Consider the following 14,523-nt stretch of genomic DNA (forward strand, 5'->3'; position numbering starts at 1 on the left):
CATATGGCTTCACAGCTACAGCAAGCATACACACACACACGAAACGAGGCGCGCACACACACGCGTGCTGCACATGTATGCGCGTGTATTTACTGTTATTTATTTAGTGATTAATTAAACTAAAAGCTCATTTATTTAATGCAGTCATTTATTAAACAGTCGTTTTACTTTTTTCGGCTATTAATTTATTTATGTATATATATGTGCGTGTGTGTGTGTGCATGTGTGCGAGTGTCTCACACATTTATCTATAATTAATTAATTTTACTTGTTGCGAAACGCTGAATGGCACCACGAAAAATTCGCTAAATTATACGAGTACTGAACACAATCGTTGTTGGATTTTATATTTGTTGTTGTTGTTGCTGTTGTTGTTGTTGTTGTTGTTGTTGCTGTTTTATTTGTTTGATAAACTGTTTATCTGTGCGTTGTTTCATGGGTATTTAGTTTCATTTATTTTTTGAATATACATATACATATATATATATATATATATATATACTTTTGGCATTTATTTACAATTAATTGAATTAAGCTTGCGCTTTAAATAGCTCTGATCTGTTGCTGTTGTTGTTGTTGTTGTTGTTGCTGTTGTTGTTTTATTTTCTAGTTTGTAGATTTCGTTAACTTTTCTAAATTTACTTATGCATGTGTGTAGGTATATTATTCGCTGTATTTTTGTTGTTATTTTGCTGTTCATTATTGGCATTTCGGCATTTAAATGCTCGCCCACATTTTGTGTTGCCTACTTTGCAGCGCAGGCATTTGGCTTGGTTTATTTGGATATTTTCTGTTGCCTACTTTTCTGCTGAGCGGCAGCCTTCAAGCTTTGCGTCTTCAGCTTTTCAGCTGCACATTTCAGGGTTAGGCTTTTGTGTGCATTTCGGTGCACACATATACATATACATTTATATATGTGAATATATATCATACATATATACGTATATATATATATATGTATTTTTTAGGCACAAGGACACACACAAAAAAAAAAAACTAAGTTCAGTCTGTCTCTTTATATGTGTCTGTGTATGTGTGTGTGTGTGTTTGCATCTGTGTCTGCTGCCTTTAATTAGCATATAAAAAGTCGTCCGCTCTAGAGCAAAAAAACAAAAATACAAAAATGAAGGAACCTCGTGTTGCATGTTTTGCAAGTTTTTAAATTTCAACTTGCAGCTGCCCCAAAAACAAAATACAAAAATATGAAAATAAAAGTAAATAGAATAAATTTTATTTCAGTTTCATTATTTATTTTTTCATATTTTGCTTTTGTGTTATTTTAAAGTTTTGCGGCACTAGGGCAAAGGGGCGCGGCTAGAGAGAGAAAAAAAAAAACTTTTTGCACAACTCTTCTTGGTGCGCAAATATTTTGTTTGTTATATTGCTAGCATAAATTTGCTGGCTATCTGCACACACGCACGTCGACAGAGAGAGAGGCGATAGAAAAAGTGAGTGAGAAAGAGTGAGAGTGAGAGGGAGAGAGAGAGGGAGAGGCTGCTGGTAGAGCAAGATGTGCATATATTTATAAGCGCATACATAAATACTTTTCTGGCCTGGCTGGCGAATGCATAAATTTTCCCTGCGTCATGTATGTGTGAGGCAGCAAGTCACATCCTGCCACGTCCACCCCGAGCGCGCTCGCACAACTCTTGACTTGTGTTTATGCAAAGCACAACATAGCAGTTGAAAAAGCAGCTGAAGCAGGAGCAAGAGCAGGAGCAGCAGCGGCAGCAGGAGTAGCAGCAGTAGAAATGCGCAAAGTTTTTCGGTCTGTTGCCAAAAGTTTGCTTGTTAAGTGAAAGGATTATATGATCCAGTATGTTTTTTTTTTTTTGTTATTATTGTTGTTGCTGCTGTTTCTTGAGGAGTAAAACTTGAAAAAATAACTTTTCCTATTTTTATGTTATGCCAGTTTGTTGTTACTATTGCATCAGCTAGCTACGCTGAAAATCTTGAGCAACGAGCCACAGCGCCTCGAGCTGTGTTGATAGTTTTTATAGCCTACTTTTTAGAATGGAGAAGTTGCACTGGAAAAACAACAAGCGAACAACAAGAAGATGCTGAGAGCTGCGAGTCGTGAATTAGTGCGTCTTAGTATCTATATATCTATATATAGACACACACACTCGCACACACACGCACGTGTTAAACTTTTGGCCAGCTTGTAGCCATAAGATGCGAGTTGTCGATAAGTTTAAGTTGCCATGTGTTTAGTTAAGATCCCGCGCCACACGTGTCAGTGGGAGTGAGAGCGAGAGCGAGAGCGAGAGAGGGAGTGTGGCAAGGCTCAACTAGTTGGCAACTCTTGGCTTGGCTTGGCTTGGGTTCGTCCCATGCTGAAATTGAAAAGGTGCTCGAGCGCATTTGTTTAGCAATTTTATCTTGATTCGCACAATAAAGTTAATTTCTGCGCGCAAAACTTTTAGTTCTTCCCAAGCCCTAAATGACATTTTTATATAACTGTATCAGAGTTTGCGTGTGTGTGTGTGTGTGAGCGTATGTTTGTCTTTGTGTCTGTGTTTGTATCTAGGAAACTGTAATAAATTATTTGGATTGTTTTAGAAACACAAAAGTTTTGGCAGTTTCCCTGGCGTATATTTGGCAATAAGCGAGAGTTAAGAGGGGTTTTTAAAATTGAATAACTAAATTATGCAGCTGCCATGGCGATAAGTAGTTCCGTAAAGATGCTTGATTAGGCCGCAAGAGTCTGACTGTTTACTTTAAAAAGTTCTATAAATATTGTATACTTTGTCCTCAAGCAATTAAAGAGATTCCATAAAGTTTTAGCGGCATACGAACTATATATAATAAATCATTTCTTCTTCTATTGGAGGCATAAATATTAAATTCTTAGCTATAACTTGTAAATTATACATGAGTTGTCTAGCACAAAGCATGAGAAGCGCACAATGCGAGCCTTTTAGCTGTATTATTTCACGCGCTGATAAGTATGCAACATTTATTAAAAGGAATTTCGCTGGAAGAGTTTTGGACAGCGCCACGTTTTCTTGTTGTTGTTGCTGAAGATATTCTCAGAAGCATATTAAATACAATTTTACGGGAGAAATCCTAAAAGTAGCTATGGCTTCGCCATCTTGTTAAAGTTCTACGGCCATGAAGTAGATTTCCTAGAACATGTTGTTTTTCTTCTTGCTGTTGCTGCTGCTGTTGTTGTTGTTGTTGACGTTGTTGTTGTTGTTGTTGTTGGCCAGCAATTTGAAATCAACGGACTGACTAGCTGCTGGGACAAATAAATTAGATTTCCGCATAATTCGATGGGCAGCCACAGGCACTAATGAGAGCAGCAGCAGGAGCAGCAGCAGGAGCAGCAGCAATCGAGTAACTATGCCTGGCCAACATGTGCGTGTGTCTCTGTGTGTGTGTGTGTGTGTGCGTGTGTTTGTCTTGTTGTTGCTGTGCATTTATTTTTAGTTAAATAAATTCTAATGAATTTATCAACATGATTTTAATGCATTTAATGTCAGAGTACAAGCACCCACACACACACACACACACACACAGACACATGGACACCCACGTGACGTGCAGTCATAAATATAAATACGTTTAATGTTAGTAAAAACAACTGTCAAGCAGCACAAATATGCCACACTAAATGTTGCCAGCTCTCGCTCTCACTGCCTTTAAGCCAGCTCCTGCTCTCGCTTTGTCTTCTTTACTACGTGTGTATGTGTGTGTGTGTGTGTGCGTGTGCTTTGGCAGGCATGACGTTGATAATATCCTTGCACATGTATGACGTTGCTGGCTGGTTATCCTTGCAGCTGCGGCTATTGCTGTTGCTGTCGTTACTGGCATCAACAACTGCAACACCAGGCGCTGCCTTTTCAATATGCCACAACGATTGTTGTTTATTGTTGTTGTTGCTGTCGGTGTTGCTGTTGTTGCTGTTGTTGTTGCGCCCATTTGCTTGTTGATATGTATTTTATTAGCCAGCCAGGGCAAGCAGAAAACTTTTTGTGCGTTGGCGATTTAAATTTTCGCTGCGCGTGCTAAAAATATAGGCGAACAGCAACAGCAACAGCAGCAGCAGTAACAACAACAATAACAGCTGCCTGACACAGAAGCAACAACAGTAACAACAACAACGCACGAATTCAGCGGAACGCAGCCTAGACTCAAAACTCAAGCCTCCCATATTTTGCTTTTCTTTTCTTTTTTTTTTTTTTTTTTTTTTTTTCTGTTGTTTTATATTTTGTTTCTCTCTTTCTTGCGCTGCCTTTGGCCGCTGTTAAATGTTTGTGTTGTTGCCTTTGTTGTTGTTGTTGGTATGTGTGTTAAGTGCGTTGGTATTTGCGAGTTTTTCTTTTATTTTCGCCAGTGCCCCGCACAGCCACACAGCTGTGTGGCATTTTGCAACACTTTTTGAGCTTAACTTGTTTCTTTCGCTTTATATACATATATTTTATTTATTATTTTTGTAGGTTTATTTTTATATATTTTTTTGTTTGTATATATTGGAGCAAAACTTTGCACTTGTTAATATGGTTTTAATGGCGATTGGCCGAAACATTTCTCATTTGATTTTCGCTCGCAAGCAGACAACACACGCACACACATACACAGCTCTCACACATACGCGCACTTTTGGGCGGCTGCGTTTTTGTTCCGATTTTACTTCATTTCTTTGCCTTTATTTTATTTTATTTTATTTGATTTTTTTCTGCTCATCTTTTTTTTGCTTTTCGCGTTTAACTTGTGTGCTAAATTATATAGCCTGCGTCGATTTCAGAGCGCTGCGTGTGTCTGTCTATCTGTCTGTCTGTCTCCGTGTCTGCCTTGCCGTCTGTCCGTCCATCCGTCCGACCGTCTGTCTCCTTTGCTGTGTTAGTGGTTCGCACATACATATCAGTGTGTCTCTGTGTCTGTGTGTGTGTGTGTCTCTGTGTGTGTTGCTGTTTTGTAATTTGATTTCTTTGCCGCCCGCCACCCGCTGCGGCAATAGCTGTAGCTATAGCTGTAGCTATGGCTATGGCTGCTGCTGCTGCTGCGGCTGCTGCTGACGCACTTTTCGCACTTGATGGCCGACCAAGTCGCACCGAGACATGTTTTCAATGCATTCGTTTGATTAGGGTTTATTTGATTTCATTTTAGTCGACTTGTCGATTGTTTGGTTTCTGTAATTTTCCTACGCTTTATTTTCGTTATTCGAGTGTTGGCTTCATTTTGGAACCAGGCTCTAGATTTGCTTGCTTTCTGTGTTTCGCCTCTCGCTACAAAAACGCAAGTGCATGAAGCGCGCAAACAGCTCGCGACGACGTTCCCGTTGTGACTGATTTTCACCACGCAGCGCAGGCAGCAACTAAGCGACGCTGACGCTGCCCACAGAGCCGACGACCAAAACCCGAACGCAGCGCGGCGAAAGCCGAGCGATAATTCGCCTTGCATTTGCAAGCATGACTCTCGGCTCGCTTTGGCTCTCTGTCAGGCAGGCCTCGTTAGCTTTCGTCAGATGGTTTGTTGTTGCTGTGCGGCTGCTGCTGCTGCCGTTGCTGTTGCTGGCGCTGCTGCTGCTGCTACTCCTCGCCCCATTTCGTATGTGTATCAGCTAAAGCTTATATACAGAAGAAAGCGGGTCGACGCTGGCTCGGCTGCTCTTGGCTCTTGGCTGTTGGCTGTTGGCCGCTGCTCAAATTGTTTATAACAGTTTCGCCACATTTCGTAAATTGTCGTTCGCTTCGCTTTTATTTACGTAATCAGCAGAATCACAAAAAGCTTTCGTAGCATCCGCCGCTCTCTTCAGCTGCTGGCGACAGTCACATGAGCGCGGTGAAAAGCTGCCCTCAAGCTTCGGCTCTGGCGCTCTTTGATTGAGCTGCGATTAAGAGAGCGGATGCTGTTTTAGTTAACAGCCCGTTTAGCCACATTATAAATCTCTGTGAGTGGGCCACTGCGTGCGTGCGTCTCTGGGTGAATGTGTGTGTGCCTCTGTGTGTGTGTGTGTCTTGTGCCCAAGCATAATTTACAAATCAGACGACGACAACGACAACAACAACGACGACAACGACGACGACGACGACGACAACGTTGTCGACGTCATCAAAACCAAAATGCAGTTATAATGCACTCGGGCAGCTCTCGGGGGCATGCAGCGCAACGGCAGCAGCGTAGGGCGAGGGGAGTGGCTGGAACTTGGGTGGCATGGAGCCAAAGCACGCTTGACAGCTGTCAGAGGGCGAGGCATAGCTGGAAATCTCAAAGGTGTTTAGTCAACATGAGCAACAACCACAACAGCAAAAGCAACAGCAAAAGCAGCAGCAGCAAGCAAGCTGAGGTTTTGGTGCGGTAGGTCGGCCGCAGCTAAAATTAAATTTATTCATTGTTGTCTTTGGAGCCAGCCAACAGAAGCTGCCGAAGCAGCAGCTGAAGCATCTGCTTTTGTTGTTGTTGTTGCTGTTGCTGCTGTTGCTGCTGCTGCTGTGTGCACTTAGGATTTGGCTCTAGGGCGTATTAAAGCTTTTACAAATCGTAAGCATAATTTATTTTGTTAGTCTCCGTTACAAGTTTTTGGCGGGGCAAAGTGCGACGATGGCCACCTAATAGAACTGTAGAGCAGCCACAGCTAAAAAAATAGTTGTGCACGGCGTGGCGTTTGTGTGGTCCTTGCAACTTGGTCGACTTTAGGAACAAGTCACGTGGCGGCCAAATGAGCTGCTCGACAAGCGTTTAGTTGGCTTCATGCTCATTCACAAAGTTATTAAGTGTATAAAAATGTTTACATTGGCCCTGCAGAGCATATGCAACTATTTGCGCCCATAAAAGTAGGCAACACTTTTGTGTTTAAGCGTGGCGGCATAAAAGCCAAGGCAACAGTTGCTGTCTATTAAGGCAACAACAATAATCAAGAGCAGCTTGACAGCAATTCCTGTTTTAAATACGCTATTCATTATATAGCCAAGCAGTTGTTTATATCGCCTTAATTACTCACAACATTCGGGCCACAAATGGCCCATAAAGTTAACACCTTTTAATTTTGGCAACGCCCCCACAATGTGCATAGGTAATCACAGTCAGTCGCTCAAGTAAGTCACATGGTGTGCCACGCCCACACACACGTACACGCACACGCACACACACGCATAGCAAACACAAGAGAATTATAACACATACGCAGCATTGCCACCCAGTTTCACTTACAGCACATAAATATTTCTGCTTGCAATAAGAAAATAGCTCGAAATATGTTAATGAGATGGGCGCGAGGCAAGTGCGAATATTATTCATACATATCCAAGGCTTACGGCTTGACGTGGGAAATGCAGCTAAGGGCAAAGGCAGCGAGGATGCCAGAGGGAGGCAGCCGCGCGGATAGTGAGAGGGAAGGGGGAGGGCAATGCAAACGGCAAACAGCATCAGCATCAGCAGCATCAGCAGCAGCTGCGAAAATTGTATGTGTGAAAACTGTGAAAGCAGGCAGTAAGCTGCAGAAAATCTACATAAGTCGGTCAAGGACACTGCAGAAGGCTGCGGCTGCCACCAAATTGCCTTTAAATATAATTATTTTCCTTTATGCGTCAGTGACAGGCAAATACATGTGCCAGTGTATGTGTGTGTGTGTGTGTGTGTGTGTGTGTGCGTATGTGTGTATATGTATTGGTAAGCTGCTGCCTGCCAACGACATTTACATTTGTAATACACACACACACACTCACACACACACAGATAGAGGCGCACGGAGAGGCATACGCAAAATAACTGTACAGAGAGGCCAAAGGCAACGACATCGGCAGCGGCATCATCCATCGCATTTCGCTTGTAGATACTCAGCCAGATAAGAAAAGACACGTTTATGACGTCAGTGGAGCATTTTAGGCCCACATTTTTTGCAGCCTGACACAAAATGTTGCCACTGATGCTGCTGCTGCTGCTGTTCGTGCTGCTGCTGCTCTAGCGCGCGCAAATATCATCGGCAACACCAACTACAGCTACAACAACAACAACAAACAATAATAACAAAAAGAGTGAGCGACTCACTTTCTCTTTGAATAGAAGAGAGCGCTCAAAGCTTTTGCGCTCTTCGCTACTTGTGTCACATCAACAACAGCTTAGCTTAGCCTATCGCTCTCTCTCTCTCACTCGCGCTCGCTCTCTTGGGCTCTCTCATCTATAACCATAAAATCAAATCACAACAATAACCATAACCATATAGCAAAGATTTAATAACTGTGATTGGAATTTGAAAAATGAATTTTTCCTCTGTTTGTAATTTTTTCTGTTTTTTTTTTTTTTTTTTTTTTTGTTATATACCAAAATTGTTTGTCTTGTTGTTTTTGTTTTTCTTCTCCTTTTGGAATGGCCTTCAGTCAGCCTCTCTCCACCCCGTCCCCCCCTGCCCCCACTGCCCCTACTCTACGACTATTCCCTTATTTCTTTTTCGTGTCATTTCGTTTCGTTTTGGTTTTAGTTTATTTACGTGGATTATTTAATGGATTTCGCCGTTGCGGATTTGGCATTGAATTTCCTGTGCGTAGCGAAAACCTTTGTAAATATTGTCTATGTAATTGGAGCGCTCAGTTTTTATAGTGGTAAAGATGGAACTATTATTATTATTACTATTATTATGTGCTCTCATGCTAGATCTAGCAAATGAGAATATTTCCCAAATTAATGTGAACAATTTGACTTGGCCCAAAAGGCATCAATTCATATTGAAGTTGATGCCACAAAGGCAGCTCCAGCAAATAAAAAGTTATTAAACCTTGCAGCGCACAGCCGGAGCTATTTATATTGCATGAGATGCAAAAAGCACACAAATATTTCTCATTTCGACAATTTCTGTGGTTCGATTGAGGAATTTTCATAAACTTGCAGCTGAAAAAAGTGCATAAAGCTTTCCCCAAGTATTATTTATATATTTGTTTGGCGCAGCCATCAAAATCAGTAACCGCAAAAAAAAAAAAAAAAAAAAAAAAGTAAAATCGCAAAATCGAAATCGGTATTTAACAATTTTTTATAATTTCCGGTGCGGCAGCGTCCGCTTTCATTTCCGCTGTCGCTTTGCAACAATCGCAGCAGCGGCAGGAGCAGCAGCTGCGGCAGCAGGAGTCGGAGAGGGATAAGCAGCGGCAGCTACAACAAGGATAACATGACAAGATTTATTTGCGCGCCATAATTATAAACTGTCCTGTTGGGCGCTACAATTCGAGGTCCTTTTGTGTGCCAGTTCATTTTGTTTACTTTGCCGCACGCCGCACGCCGCACGGTAAATTTGCCAGGCGCAGCATACAACAACAAGAAAGAAGAAAGAGAAATGTGGAAAATAAAAAATGAAGCCGAATGCCGCTGGCAGCGCTGCGCCTCGGATTGCCCCACGGACACGCAATTGGTGGCAGTTAGCGCTCGCGTCCGATGCGGTGCGCAATTTCTAGGCCAAAGCTCTGTCGGCCAGCGCGAGGGAGGTGTCGGGCTGGGGTGTGGGGTGTGGGGTGTGGGGCGTGGGGCGTGGCGTGGCAGGCGTGTGCAGGCCGCAAGCAAAGTGCTGGCCCCGAGCCTTTGACAGCTCAACATCAGCGGCAGCCGTGGCGACGTCTGTCCAACTCGTGGCAAATCTGCGAGTATGTCTCTCTGTGCGTGTGTGTGTGTGTGTGTCTGTGTCTGTGTGTATGTAGCGGGTGCAAAAGCTTCTGTGGCTGTTGGCGGCATTAAACACAGCCGTCGTAGAAGTGTTTTGAAATCCAATTACCAGCGCAAATTTAATTTGTTGCTGCACTCGAAAAAGTTGCCAACTTGCCGCTGTCCCCATGCCCCCTCCCCATGCCTCACACTGCCCGCTCGCTGATAGGCTATGAAAATTGTTTAGCTGCAATAAAGGGCCAGCCCAAAGGGGAGACAGTTTGGGCACGCGGGCGCTGCTTGCTGCCTGTCGAGTGGATATCAGGCACAGCTTTTGCGCGTGTTTTCCTTCTGCAGCCGGAGGCGTTGTTTCTGCTGCTGCTGCTGCTGTTGTTGTTGCCCCGCTTGGTGGCATCATCAAGTGGTCAGAGTGCAAAGTTTAATTTGAAAAATACTTTTTTTTTTTTATTATTATTATTATTATTATATTGTTCTCTGTGTATGTGTGTGTGTGTGCCAGTTGCTGTTGTTCTGGTTTTTTTATTTTAACTTTTCTCTCTCTCTGCTTTCAGTTGTTGCTGAGGGTTGTAGGTGTTGCTGTTAGGTGTTGAATTATGAGTAAAGTTCATGAGCTGCGCGGCGTCTAACAATTTATAAGCCAAATAAAGCCATGTAATGGCCATTGGCGGTTCGGGGCCAGGCACCTAAGCAGACGTGCTCTCCTCTCTATATATATGTATGTATGCCTGTGTGTGTGTGTGTGTGTGTGTGTGTGGTGAGTAACGTTTGCGCAGAGGGCGTTTGCTTTGCTTCAGTTTGCTTAGCACTTAAGAGCAATTTTTTTTTTTGTGTTTTGTTTTTTTTCTTTCTTCTTCTTCGTTTTGGCGGGCCTTTGCACTTGTTGTTGGCTGTGGTGGGCGAGTTAACAGCTGTTAGACTCGCAATAACATTCCGATTTAACAGAATTACTTCAGCTAATTGCCCAGAAATCTGTTGCAATGATTGAGCATTAAATATTTAAGTAACTGGGCAGCTGACTGAGCTGACTGAGCTGACTGAGCAGACTGAGCTGAGCTGACTGGGCATGACTTGCACTTTGCATTTGTATATACTTAATATGCTACTCTCTTTTCGCTTTTCGTTTTTGTGGCTCCACTGAGTGGTAATCAAGAAAATGCAAAAACCTTTTTTCCAGTTGGGTTCGTTTTAAGCAGATTTAAAAGCTTTGCAATATTCATAAAGCCTGCGCCCAACAACATTTCCATTGTTGTCGATTATTGTGCCATGTTTGCCATTTGCCTATTTGCGTTAGTTTCCTCTCTAGCATGTGTGTGTGTGTGCGTGTACGTGTGAGTGTGTGTAGCTGTTGCTGTAACTGTATCTGGCGGCCAGCTGCTGCCATCTAATTGGTGGCCGCTGCTGTGTAAAACTGTGCACTTGCCCGTGAAGGGAAAGGCAGAGGCAGAGGCAGAGGCAAAGGCAACGGCAAAGGCAAATAACAATTGCCTTCGCATTGAGGACTCCCGCAGCGTTTTGACCAGCACGAAACGCCTATCGTAACATGAGACTGGCAACACGCGATGCTGGCTCCGTTCGCCCGCCTCCCCCAGCCATGGACCATAATTTGAGAGCGCGCAGTGAATGCGTCGAGTCTCCTCGAGTCTCGAGTCTCGAGTCTAGTCAAGGCGAGACGAGGCGAGGCGAATCGAGTCGACGCTTAAGCACAATGCCCTACTAAATTACAGTTAATGTTTATTTCTTGGCCCCAATGACAGTCGGAGGCCAGTGAGCATCCAGTTGAGCAGTCGAGCATTCGCCCGGTTGCCCGGTTTGCTCGGTCGCCCAGTCAAGCCCTGGGCTTTGTTTATTCTTCTAATCTGTCTGCCTTTTTATGCGCTACACCTACCGTCCCATCAGCTCTCTCCCTCTCTTTCACTCCATCTCTCTCCCTACTGCATTTCGATTGTATCTTTGACTGCTGGTGTTGCTGGGTTTTAGTTTTGGTCGTTTGTCCATTGCGATTGCCTTTGCCTTTGTTTTATGCCTCGCTTTCTATGGCTTTGGCTCTGGACAATGCTTTATTGAGTTATGGCTTGCATGCGGATATCCGCAAGCAGAGCGAGCCACACACAAAGAGCGAGAGATAGAGGCAAAGGAGAGAGTGAGAGAGAGAGTGAGGGCACGCTGATACAGTCACACTTATATAACTAACCAACTTTGTTATTGGCTTTGAGGTGTCCTGGCCAGGAGACAGTCATAAATTAGCAACATTTTCAGTGGCCTCGTAAATTCCAAATATTGCACAAATTCAATACGATGCATATATAAATGCACACACACAAATATAAATATAAATATAAATACTTACCAATGCAGCACGAACTGTGCAAGAAAACAAAAGCAAATTGCATCGAGACTTACCTGAAAGAGAGAAAGAAAGATAGAGGGCATGAATAAATTGATTATTCAGTTATTTACAAATACATAGTTGATGTCTATCTATGATTTATTGCAAATTCATTTCAAATTTATGTAAAATCCCACCACAAGCAAAAGCCTCGAGTTTCTTTTGGCTGCCCCAAAAAGTAGGCAACAAAAAATGCAAGGAATGCACTACAAAGGCATATGGAGTTGCAAAGGAAATTAAAGGGAATGCGTGAAATGTGTTTGCCCACTAAATATTTGTAGATGAATTCATAGAATGCAAGAAATATATCTCAAGTACCAGCAAATAATTATTTATTAAAAAACAAGTTGTTTATTAATGACATTTGCTTAAATTGTTTAACTACAGTTTTGCCACATCTATTTCAAACTCTAAGACAACAGAGTCCACTGCTTTTTAAAGCTAACTGTAGACTATTCAGTTCTCTCAGTCTCTCATCTAGCTTTAGTCCAGGCAGAAAGTTTGCAACTTTCAGTTTGTGTCATTGTGCGATTTCAAGTTAAAATGCAATTTGACTTTGTTATTTGATTTACCAAATTACTATTGTTTCTTTATTTCTCTCTGTTTTGTTTATTTTTTTTGTTTTTTTTTTTTTGTTTTTGTTTTAGTAAACTGCCTTTGTGTTTTATGGCTGCAATTCTCTTTGTTTTAGGTGGGCGCCCAATTAAAAAACTCATTTGGTGCATAAAGTTGAAAACTTAATCTCAAGCAGCTGAAGGAGCACACAGCATTTCAATTCAAGTTAATTTCCAACTTTGGACTAATCTGCGCTTGTCATTGCCTTAATTGTTGACCAACAACAACAACAACAGCAGCAGCAGCAGCAACAAGGGCAACAACAACAACAATTGGCAGTCAGGTTTTATGCTTTGCTTTTCCGGCTGTACTGCCAATTTAGTTGATGGCCTTACGCCGCTTTTGGCCCTGGCCATAAACACCCGACTGCAGACGAGTCAAACGCGATGCTGCGCCTCAATTTAAACATTGCCTTATAAGAGCTAAAAATGTAGTTGTTACATTTAATTATATTCATATCTTTTGGCTGCCAAACGTGCCACGTAATCCGACAACTTACAAAGCGGATGGGCCGTAGCGTAGTGTCGTTTCCTTGCCCCTCCCTCCCACTCCCACTCTCCCTCTCTCGCTCTAGCTCTCTCTCTCTCTCGCTCTATCTCAGTCGCTATATCTGTGCTGCCGCCTTTGTGGGCGTGTCGCGTAAACTTTCGGTTCTTGCAAACTGTGCGAAATGTACAAAAATGCTGAACACATGCCAATTACCAAGCGCCGAAAGTGCCGAGGTGCCAAAATGAGGACTAAAGGTAAAAGCCTGCCACGCCTCTCGCTGCCGGCTCCACGCCTCAGGCCCGTACGGTTGCCAGGCAGAAGCTTAAAATGCGCGAATGCCAAACGACATTTACATTTACATACAAAATGCAAAAGGAACTCAACACGCGCCCTTTACAACTGTATTGCTGGGGCGGGGCAGGCGCAGGAGGCGGGCGTAAAGGGGTGCCACGTAGAGGGGGCTATGGTCGTCATATTTGGGTGCGCTCATGTGAGGAGCACGGATTCGCATTCGCATTCGGTTGAGGCTGCGGAATCATATATGGCTTGCCTCTGACTTTTGCTGATGCTTGTTGTTATTGTTGTTATAGTTGTTGTTGTTGTTGTTGTTGTTGTAGTTGTGTGTTCGCACATTTTATTATTTTTTATGACTTTTGACAAAGGTGCGAAAAAATACACATGTGAAATGCACAGCTGACGACGTCAAGATGCCCTATAATTAGCTGGTTAATAGCGGAAGGCTGAGAGGAGAGAGAGAGAGAGAGAGAGAGCGCTTGAAAACTAACAGAGACAGACATTGGGAATACTTGAGCTTTATGCTAATATCTTGAGCAGAGAAGACTCTGCCATAATTCGAAATGGTTTGACTTTGAAATGCTGACCTGTTGACCTCTTTGCTCATAGCTACAGCTTAATAAGCCCTGCGCAGGGTATTCTCCAAATAGGCAAGTGAAAAGTTGGCAATGGGTTTCTGTTTTCACGTTTTTTTTTGTTCTTTAGGGGTTTCGGGTTAGGGTAAGACTTACACGCCGTTACGCGGCAGCTCGCTGGCGGAAGGAAGAAATCAAGGAGCGGCGAGTCAAAAGGCGGAACGAAACAAGCCAGCCATTTGCCATTTGCGTCTTTCTTTTTGGCTTCCTGCCGGGCCTCGGCCCACGCCCCACACCTTTGCTTTCACGCTAACTTGATTTGCAACTCGTACGCGCACACGTCTCATGTGTGAGAGGCTGGGGCTGGGAAAAATGTGAGGAAAATAATGTTTTTTAGCCCCACAGTCAGTTTGTTCAATTGTTAAAATGTTTGTCATTGATGTTTTGGGCTTTTGTTACATTCAAGTATATTCCTTCGTATTCGTTCTGTATTTTCTTTTCTTTATACTTTTTTTCGGTTTTTTATTTTTCTCGCTTTTTGTCATGTAAGATTGTCATCTCGAATTGAGTTTT

The 14,523-nt window shown here is 43.0% G+C and overlaps 1 protein-coding gene and 1 long non-coding RNA gene across 12 annotated transcripts in view; both read right to left on the bottom strand.

Moving 5' to 3' along the window:
• The window catches only part of LOC6582161, a 91,987-nt gene that overhangs the window by 59,640 nt on the left and 17,824 nt on the right, over window positions 1-14,523 (bottom strand). The window lies entirely within an intron of this gene.
• LOC122757548 lies at window positions 797-11,932 on the bottom strand. The gene is made up of 2 exons (XR_006357618.1): window positions 5,027-11,932; window positions 797-849 (listed from the first exon to the last, which is right to left on the bottom strand). It is a non-coding gene; the product is annotated as an uncharacterized LOC122757548 (long non-coding RNA).

This window comes from Drosophila mojavensis, unplaced genomic scaffold, assembly GCF_018153725.1.
Source record: "Drosophila mojavensis isolate 15081-1352.22 unplaced genomic scaffold, ASM1815372v1 contig_74, whole genome shotgun sequence".
Lineage (NCBI taxonomy): Eukaryota > Metazoa > Arthropoda > Insecta > Diptera > Drosophilidae > Drosophila > Drosophila mojavensis.